Below are 9,168 nucleotides of genomic sequence, written 5' to 3' on the forward strand. Positions count from 1 at the left end.
TCGTAAAATTCATTAGATATTTAAATAATTTCACTTTTGGCCTAAATAACCATATAAAAAAAAAAAAACTCTAATTTCAAATAAAGTTTAGATTTGATAAGATAGAGATTCTTAGACTCTTACTTTTAAGTGTGCAGTCAAACCTTTTTTATTTGGGTATTTTGAGTAGTCTCCTCTTTCAAAATATCTGTCATTATACTTTAACTTAAATTAGATTATATCAAGTTAGGGTTTCAACCTTATTTTCTAAAAACTCTCTTAGTAATATTAATTATAAAATTGACCCCATAAGCAGATTTACTTAAATACCTCTCCTTTTATTTATTTATTTATTTTTACGGGTATTATAACGCTCATTTCATTAAAAATAAAATATCAATTTTTTTAATTATTTATTTTTCTTCACATACAACAACTACTATCCACTCTTTTTTCTTTCTTTCTCGAAATACATAAATAAAGAATAAATAATTAAATGCAAAATAAATAGTGTTACTGTAAATTGACACAGTTACTATATCAAATTTATGAATTTAAACAATCATACACGAATTAATGTGAGTCACATTTAGACAAAATTGTGTAAATTTTACACATTTTTCTATTATATTCAGACTAATGTGAATGTTTTTACTGATATTAGAAATAACTTTGAGAGAATTTTTTTAATCATAGTATTTTTTTTAAGTGTAAATTCCTTCATACCCTTTTCATGACGTAAGTTCATTTGGGCGATCTATTTTGGTTAAATCTCATGCATTGATGATAAGTGATTGTGGCGAAAATTTATTTGTGTGGCCTTTATTGGTAAATTTTTATGTAGTGAGTGTCCCTTTCTTGATGTAACTTCTAGCATAGCGAGTGACCCTTCTTTTTTTTTTTTTTTTGCATAATTTCTCTATATTCGGTGGCCTTTTTCCAATGTAACTTCTCGTGTGGTGAGTGATCTTTTTCAACTAGGTGAATTCCTACCTAATACATGGCCTGCAAAACTTCATGTGCAATAGAATATATAGTCCGTAAACACGATAGTAGTAACTGGTTTATAATTCAAAAGATATATAACGCGTAATGTGTAACTCAACTTTATGATGTTTGTAAAATTGTCCATACTAATAATAATAATGATAGAGAACACAAGACAATATCACCAAGACATGGAAATACATTCTTCCTCAAAAAAAAAAAAAAAAAAAAGACATTGAAATAAATGACCAAATTGTCACTTCAGTTCAATGTTAATAAAACAATAACTAAGCCTTAGTGGTAGGTCGACAGTTCAATGCTAATACAAATCGAAATAAAAGAATGCAATTGTAAGCGACTAAATTTCTAGTTTGAAATAAATCAAACAAGTAAAATATTTCACAAATGCGAATTTGTATTTATGATTGTGTGGTACAATTCTCTGGAATTACAAAAGAGTGATCCTCTGATTCGATCTCCTTGCAAAACTTATTGATTAGATTTGTGGTAATGTGGTTTTGACTTGAACACAAAATATCCTTCAATTTGGTTGAGGGATGGATTGAAGATTACTGAAAAGGAATTACAATGAATCTCTGGCTATGAGCTTGTTTAGAAATTTTTGTTCTTCACGTTCTTCATGTTCTTCGTGCGTTCTTCGTCTTCGAAGGTTTGTGGTGGAAGTTCTTCGGAGCTTTAGAGGCTTAAATCTGTTGAGCTTCACTGATTTGTGATTTGTTGATATTTTCGGACACTTTTGGCTTGATTCCCGCAAACTTTATGATCTAGGCAGATGATTTGGATGATTCTGCTTCGAATGTTCTCCGATTTTGGGGTTGAAGTTCTTGAAGGCTTTGAGGCTTGATCTTCACAGAGTTTTTTCACTTCTGAATTCTAGTCCTCCCAAATGTCTCAGGAAGCTTCTATTTATAGTAGTTTGGGGGTGGATGAGCGACACATGGCGGAGCTTGATTGGTGACACATGTCACAGCCTGATTGGTCCACTTAAGTCATCGCTTACATGTGCGAGGTTGCTTGTGTCATCGCTTACACGTGCGAAACTGCTTGTGTCATCGCTTACACGTGCGCTGATGTGTGATTGGTTTTTGCATGACACTTGGCGAATTTCCATTGGCTTTTGAATAGTGATAGCAAAACCTAGCAGCAATACATAGTGTTCTATAATCGATGGTATTTTGTGGACTTGATATTGTAACGTGTCAGCTTGTGATAGGTCGGGAATTTTCCCTCTCTACAAATGCCTCCTCGAGACTCGTTCATGCACACAGTCTCGGAGTGTGGTGTGGGAATGAGTTTCGAAAAAATGAATTTTTGGTACTTGACTCTTTAAGTGGAGTTGTTAAAGGTGGTGGAGCTATTGAAGGTGGTGGAGCTTTCAGAAGAATGAGATAATTTCCGAAGAGTAGATCCACCCATATGAAAGGCTTTAATGAGACTGAAAAAGGGTCTGTAGGTATTTGAACGTACTTGCGTGATGGAGCCTTCTTAGCAGAGGTTAAGTTGAAGTAGTTTTAAAATAGTATTTTGGATTGTTAGCGGCGATCACAAGATGTTGAAGATGGGGAAGATGAGAGAATGGTGGCTGGATACAGCATGCAGGGTCATGGAGCTAGCCTCATGTTCTTAAGAACTTCTGGAGAAGTTATTTTAGAAGATCATGCTTTGGATTACGACGAGGACAGGTGGGAAAGTGGTTGAATGCGCATGCGTAATTGTATCGCTCAAGTTAAGTCGAGGTAATTTCAGAAGCTTATGTATTCTGGGTATGCTGGTGGTGGCAATGAAGAAGACGAAGATGAAGCAAAGCAAATGGGCAAAACATACACCACCATGGTGTTGGCCCTGTATGCTAGGACCCTTCTGGTGTAGATGTTTATGGGAAGTACACCTTTGAATATGGGACTGACTGTATGTTGAATGAGGTCCGACGGCAAGTAGTAGAATGCGCGTGCATGATGGGACCATGATGGCGGACGTTAAGTTGAAGTAATTTCAGAAGAGTATCTTCTGAAATTCTTCAAGCTGATTTTAAGTTAGAGTAATTCCAGAAAGTGAGTTTTGAGGTACCAGCAACGATGACCTTTGGGTCCCATAGTAGTGAGGATATGGAATAAGGCTTTGGTGACCATTTACTGGCACCAAAGGCTGAATTCTGATGAATTGGTGCCTTGGAAGTTGTTTTAAGTGTTGGATGGAAAACAATTTGTAGGATACCCCAACACATTTTACCATCTTTACCTACTGCCACTTGTTGAAAAAGCACAAAAATATGAAAGATGGAGCTAACTTGTGATTCTAGTCTTAGAAACCAGCCAAGTTGCTGTTTGTTCTGAACTACTGCTTCTGCTGGAAGACCAAGCAATTGGAAAGAGACTATAGGAGCCCTGAGATTAGGAACAGGTGTGTCCGCGGGACTTGGATTTCCTGGCCAACCAAGTCCACGAAAGCATGGGAGGTCGATGCAGGCCTTGTTATGAGTAATTTTATGGACAAATGCGGTCACTAAGGGGGGCACAAAATTTGCTTGGATCTCAAAACTGCAATGATGTTGTTAATAGGGTTTCGACCGAACCATGGGAAGGTTGATCTCAAACCGATTATGAAGCAAAATCGGTTGCTAGGTGTTGAGAATGATGAAGTCATAGTGAGAAATGGTTGTGAAAAGGAGGATTTGAAAATCTGAAAGAGGCAAATCTTCATTTCATGATTCAGTGTTTTTTTTTTTTTTTTTTTGGATGAGTTTTTGATGAACCCGGCCCTTCTATTTATAGTAGAGAGATGAAGAATGGTAGATAGGTAGTTAAGAATGGTAGTTGAGAATTTTTGGTGAGAACGTTAGATGGGAACGGTAGGTGGGAATGGTAGGCACCGAACGGGAATGGTAAGTTGGAGACTGGTAGGCACCGAACGGGAACAGCAGGTTGAACTAATGACCCAGTGTAATTTCAAGTTCCAACACACTTGTGAGAGTTCATTTGTACTTTGAAAGAGCAGTCTTGATGAAGTCTGGAGAATAACCTTAAGGGGATCCCAATTAAATGGATGAATCTCAAATTTTGACCTCAGGAGCTTAAATTTTGGACAGCGTCAGTACTTCAAAGATGTGGGTTTGATTGGTGATTACCAAGTCTAAAACAAATAAGTGGATTTCAAAATCAGAATCTTTGTGAAAGTCCGAACAGGGCAAGCTTTGCTCGAACGTCTCGATTCTTGGTCAAAGTTCACTTTAAAGCCAACAGTTGTAGAATCACACTATTTGAGAAATTTTGGATTCTCAAATGAAGAAATAGACCCCAAATTCGGAATGTACACAAAAAATTGAGCAAGACAAGTGTGGCTTGAAAATTTTGACTTTAGGTTGATCTTAACATAAAAGTCAACTGTCTTGGAATTTGAGCCATTTGTGCAATTTTTGAGTCTCAAATGATGGAACGGACTCCAAAATCAGAATGTACACGAAAAATTGAACAAGATAGGTCCATATTAAAAATTTTGACGTTTGGTCAACATTTCCACAAAAGTCTACTTTTTTGGAAATTGGACGTTTGCACAATTTTCGAGCCTCGAATGAAGAAATGGGTCCCAAAATCAGAATGTACTTGAAAAATTGAGTGGGACAGGTCCGTTTTGAAATTTTTAACTTTTTGGTCATGGTCAAAGGTCCGTTTGGTCAAAGCATTTTTTTTTTTTCAAGGGGTTTGGATCCAGGTCAAATTTCTGGGTCGGTCCGGGTCAGATCTGGACAAACGGGTCAGACCAATGGAGGATGACATCATTGGTGACATCACGCTAAGCTTCCGGCGTGTGCAACGCGCGTGCAGAGTTGTCGGCGCGTGTAGGCGCGTGAAACTGAGGCTGTGAACGCCGATGTTGCCGGAGGCGTGTGGCTTGACGTTTAGGCCTGAAATTTTCAGGTTTTGCAAATCGGAGGCCAATAGAACACCATGGTATAGTCAGTTTTCCAAAATCATGGGCAGATTTGCACAGATTTGAAGGATTAGGCCGCGGATCGTCGCTACCTAAAATTTCTGGGTTTTGTAGATCGAAGTCCATTTAATAGCCTTGTGGTATCAGTTTTGTGAAATGAAGGCCGGTTTTGCGTAGATTTTGAAAAACTATTCCGTCGGTCACTGTGTGTTCTGGCTGGGCTTTTTGAGGATGATTTTCCTGGGTTTTGTTCATCAAAGTCCTTAGAAGATTTCTGTGGGTTGATTTTTTGTGAAATCTTGTAAAAAATTGTAGAAATCTGGAATGGGAGACCGCAGCCATTGTTGGACATGTTGCCACCTTGGTCTTCTTTGGCGGTGGCCATCCTGACAATATTTGACAATCTAGGCAGGAGTGGTTTCAAGGTAACCACTGAGTGTGTCTATTGTTTCTCAAGGGGTTGGTGACACAGTAGAACAAGAAACTTCCCTTTGCTGGCCTAGAACCTCATTCACAGTCTAGTGCTATAGTTTTTTCCTCTTTGCAGGCCAATAGGTTGTTTCTGAGGTCTAGTGTAATTTTTTTCTTTCTGACAGCATGATACATTTATGAGCTTTTACATTTCTGATTTTTCAAATGGGTACGTCACCCTTTGAAAATATGGCACTTTTAACTTTTTACATGTGTTTTTTCTTTTGTCTACTAGCTTCAGAGGATCCCTATATAAAGCCACTCAAAGCATGCATTAACTTGTACAAGCGTAATCTTTAGTAACAGAATACTCTGTGTAGTAATATAACACTCTGTATGAAGAAACCATGCCTCCTTCCTTTTTTTTTTTAATTATTATTTTATTTTATATTTTTTATTATTTATTTATTTCCTATTATTTGGTAATAATAATAATAATATATTTTTTTTTGACAGCTATCATGATGCTCTTTTTTAAGGATTCGAAAATTGGTGAAGAACCAACCTTGTTTATTTATAAGAAGAAAGATGGCGAGGATGCAAAGCCTACGACTTTGATTGTTCGTCCGCCCACAATTGGAAGATTTTCAGAGAAATGGGGTCGTAACTCTTATCCTCTCAATTTGCCGAAATGGTCACAGGTTGTTCCTTCTGATGGCGGCTCTAACTTAGAAACAACTATCCTTCTTGCTTCGCATCACAAAAATGTTGCTAAATCAAAGCCGTACAACACTTTGGGACGAGAGATAATTGCCAAAAGTGCGGATTGGGATTTTTCCTTTAACGTGAATGGAGGGTTTTCCTACTTCTCCATTTATTGGGATTGGCTAGAAGATGTGCTCAGTCGGTGTAAACACCTCCTTGATGTGACCCACTTCTACAATGCGGTCTTTGCTTCCTTGTTCACATATGATTATGATGAGAATCTCATCAAAGCATTTTGTGAGTGTTGGAGTCCATCGACCAATACCCTCTATACCTCAGTTGGGGAAATTTCCATCACACCATGGGATCTTTCCATTCTCGGTGGACTTCCTTGCACCGGTGCATTTTATGATGAAGTAGTACCCAATGCGCAAGAGCTAGATGGAATCAATGACCAAGGACGACCCTATCTGTCGTACAGCTGTTGCTACCTCTTCCTAGTGTATCATCATCTTCAAAACCGGCTGAAGAGACAAGGGAAAGTAAGTGTTTGCGACTGGATTACTTTTTGGTATAGAGGAAATAGCAAGTATTCGGCTCCTAGAAAACCAGCGAGATGGATAACCATTCCCAAGTACAGTCAGAATCCCTCGGGTGAGATAAAGGAGCATGGACCATGGCTTGATAAAGAACACGGGGTCTTTGTGGATCTTCAAGTTGAAGGTGATTTAAAGGAGGAGACTTATTTATCGGTGCTTCTTTCCTGTTGGCTGTGCATATTTGTCTTTCCTATCAAGGATCAGAACAGCATCCGTCCAGGCACTTTCAAGATTGCCAGTTCCATAGCTAATGGTCGTTCATTCGATCTTGCTTCCCCAGTATTGGCTAGCATTTATCGTGGGCTTAACACCATTTCTTCCTCTCCTACCCCGAGCAAGTCTGGAGCTAGCTTTGCCATCCATTATGTTTATGCCTGAGTAGGTCATTTCTTCCGAAGCAATCGCCTCACCCATGATAAACCATCTGATGCTTTGATGACTAAATATTCTAGTGTGGGCTATGTCTCTCCGTTCAACGAATTCTCTACACGCAAGCATATACGAAACGCCACCAACTTTCTTTGGCACCGAACTGCTTTCAAGAAAAACTATGACCAGACTTTTATTGACAATGATCATTTATCCGTTCAGAAGTTCGACTACTTTATAAGCCTTCGCTCGGGGTACTTGTCACTTCGATGTGAAGACCAACACATTGTAGAAGCATATAGTCCTCACAGATTCAGTCGGCGCTTTGGATTTCATCAAGACATTCCAGGCGATTTAAAGGAAGAAATTCATACCGGTTCTTTAAAAGACCTATGCCAATTCTACCAATCCTTCACTTGCTGCAACACAGATTCTAAGATATTCATTTCAGCTTTTGCCACAGACTTTGGAAGTCGAGTCAGACATAGCTACAAACAATGGTGGGAAAGGGTTTGCGGAAATGATTTTACCAAAGGAACAGATCTCCTAGCTGACATCGCCTCCTTCCCTGTTAAGCCACTAACATCCAACAAACCTCAGAAGGGAAAGAGGGAACTATAAGACCTATACATTCCACAGCCTTTGTCAAAGTTTACGCGACGTCGTCTTGAAGATGATAGCCATTCAAAAGACTCATCTCGACATATCGGAGTCACTCGCAGTCAAGGCACCAAAGGTCCATTTGTTGTACCAGTTAGAGATGCCAGTAAAATTTCTGAAGATGAGGTGTGTAATGACCTAGGTTATAGTTGGAAACAATCGAAGAGTCCAATGGAGGGTGTTGATGTAGAGAATTCTATTAATCATGCGCAGCTTCTGACAAATAGTGAGTCTTCTATTTCAAAGCCATTTGCGAAGAGTTCGGATCTAAAGAGGTGTAAGTTTGCTGATGTTGGTATGTCATCCAAATTTCCGATTGAGACAGAAAGGGCGCCTCTGCCATCCCTGCAACCGACTAAACCTCCGGAAGTCTCTGTGTTTCAAGCCAAGGCGCATATTTCTTCCGTGTGTAGGAAAGGGGCTTCTATGTTAGGAGATTTTCTTCTAAACAGGCTTTCGAATCTTTCCGTAGACACCATCCTCCCACAAGCTGAAGTACAAGAAATTTATAGTGGGGTTGAAAGTCTTGGAGTGGACCCTCAACACTTGCGCGAGAATGTTAACAAATATTGTGAGGGTATCGCAGACTATTTGAAGATGAAGGAATTTCTGGACCAACGACCAAGTCCTGTTATCTTATCTCAACGCCAGGCTGAAGTTGAATTCCTCCTTTCTGAAGCATCGCGGAAGAAAGCATCTTTGAAGACTAAACTTGATGCTGTCAGATTGAGGATGGTTGACTTGAAAACCGAGCTCGTCCAACTAGAGCAATTACTGTCTCAAATTGAGACTCATCAAGTTGAGCAAGACAATGTTGTGCAAGACTTAGAAGAACAACTTGAAGAAGTCAAATCAACCCTTGTTCTTGAAGATCAGGATATGGAGGCTTTAGAGAAGATACGAGCCCTTCTGGAAGATAATCGTTCTAGCTTGAAAGATTTGAAATGGAAGTTGTAATTTCTTTTGTTTTAATTCCCTTCATATATGTCAACATGCTTTCCTCTTGTACTATTTTCCTTTCATCAATCAATAAAGAAGACTTTATTTTCTGTTCCTTCATTTTTTTTTTTTTTTTTTTGAGACTGAACTTAGCAAAAGATACTAAGTTGCCTACGTACCCTTAAGAGGGATCAAGTCATCACGTAGTTCAAAAGATTTTTGTTTTTTTTTTTTGGTTTTTTTTTTGTTTTTTTTTTAAATTTTTTTTAGTGTGTGACTGAACTCAGCAAAGGATACTAAGTTGCCTACGTACCCTTGAGAGGGATCAAGTAGGGGTGTTAATGTTCGACCCAACCCGCGAACACGACACGAACCCAACATGGGTTTTTTCGGGTTAGGGTTGGGCCTTAATGGGTTTGGGTCATAAACGGGTTGAGCCGAAAGCGACACGATAAGAAAAGTGTCATAAGCGGGTCAACCCGCATAACCTGCAATAGACACATTTGACACGCCAATTTATTTGTGTCAACTCAAAATGACCCATTTAACACAACCCGTTTAACTCGTATAA

Source organism: Quercus robur, chromosome 4 (genome assembly GCF_932294415.1).
Source record: "Quercus robur chromosome 4, dhQueRobu3.1, whole genome shotgun sequence".
Taxonomy (NCBI): Eukaryota; Viridiplantae; Streptophyta; class Magnoliopsida; order Fagales; family Fagaceae; genus Quercus; species Quercus robur.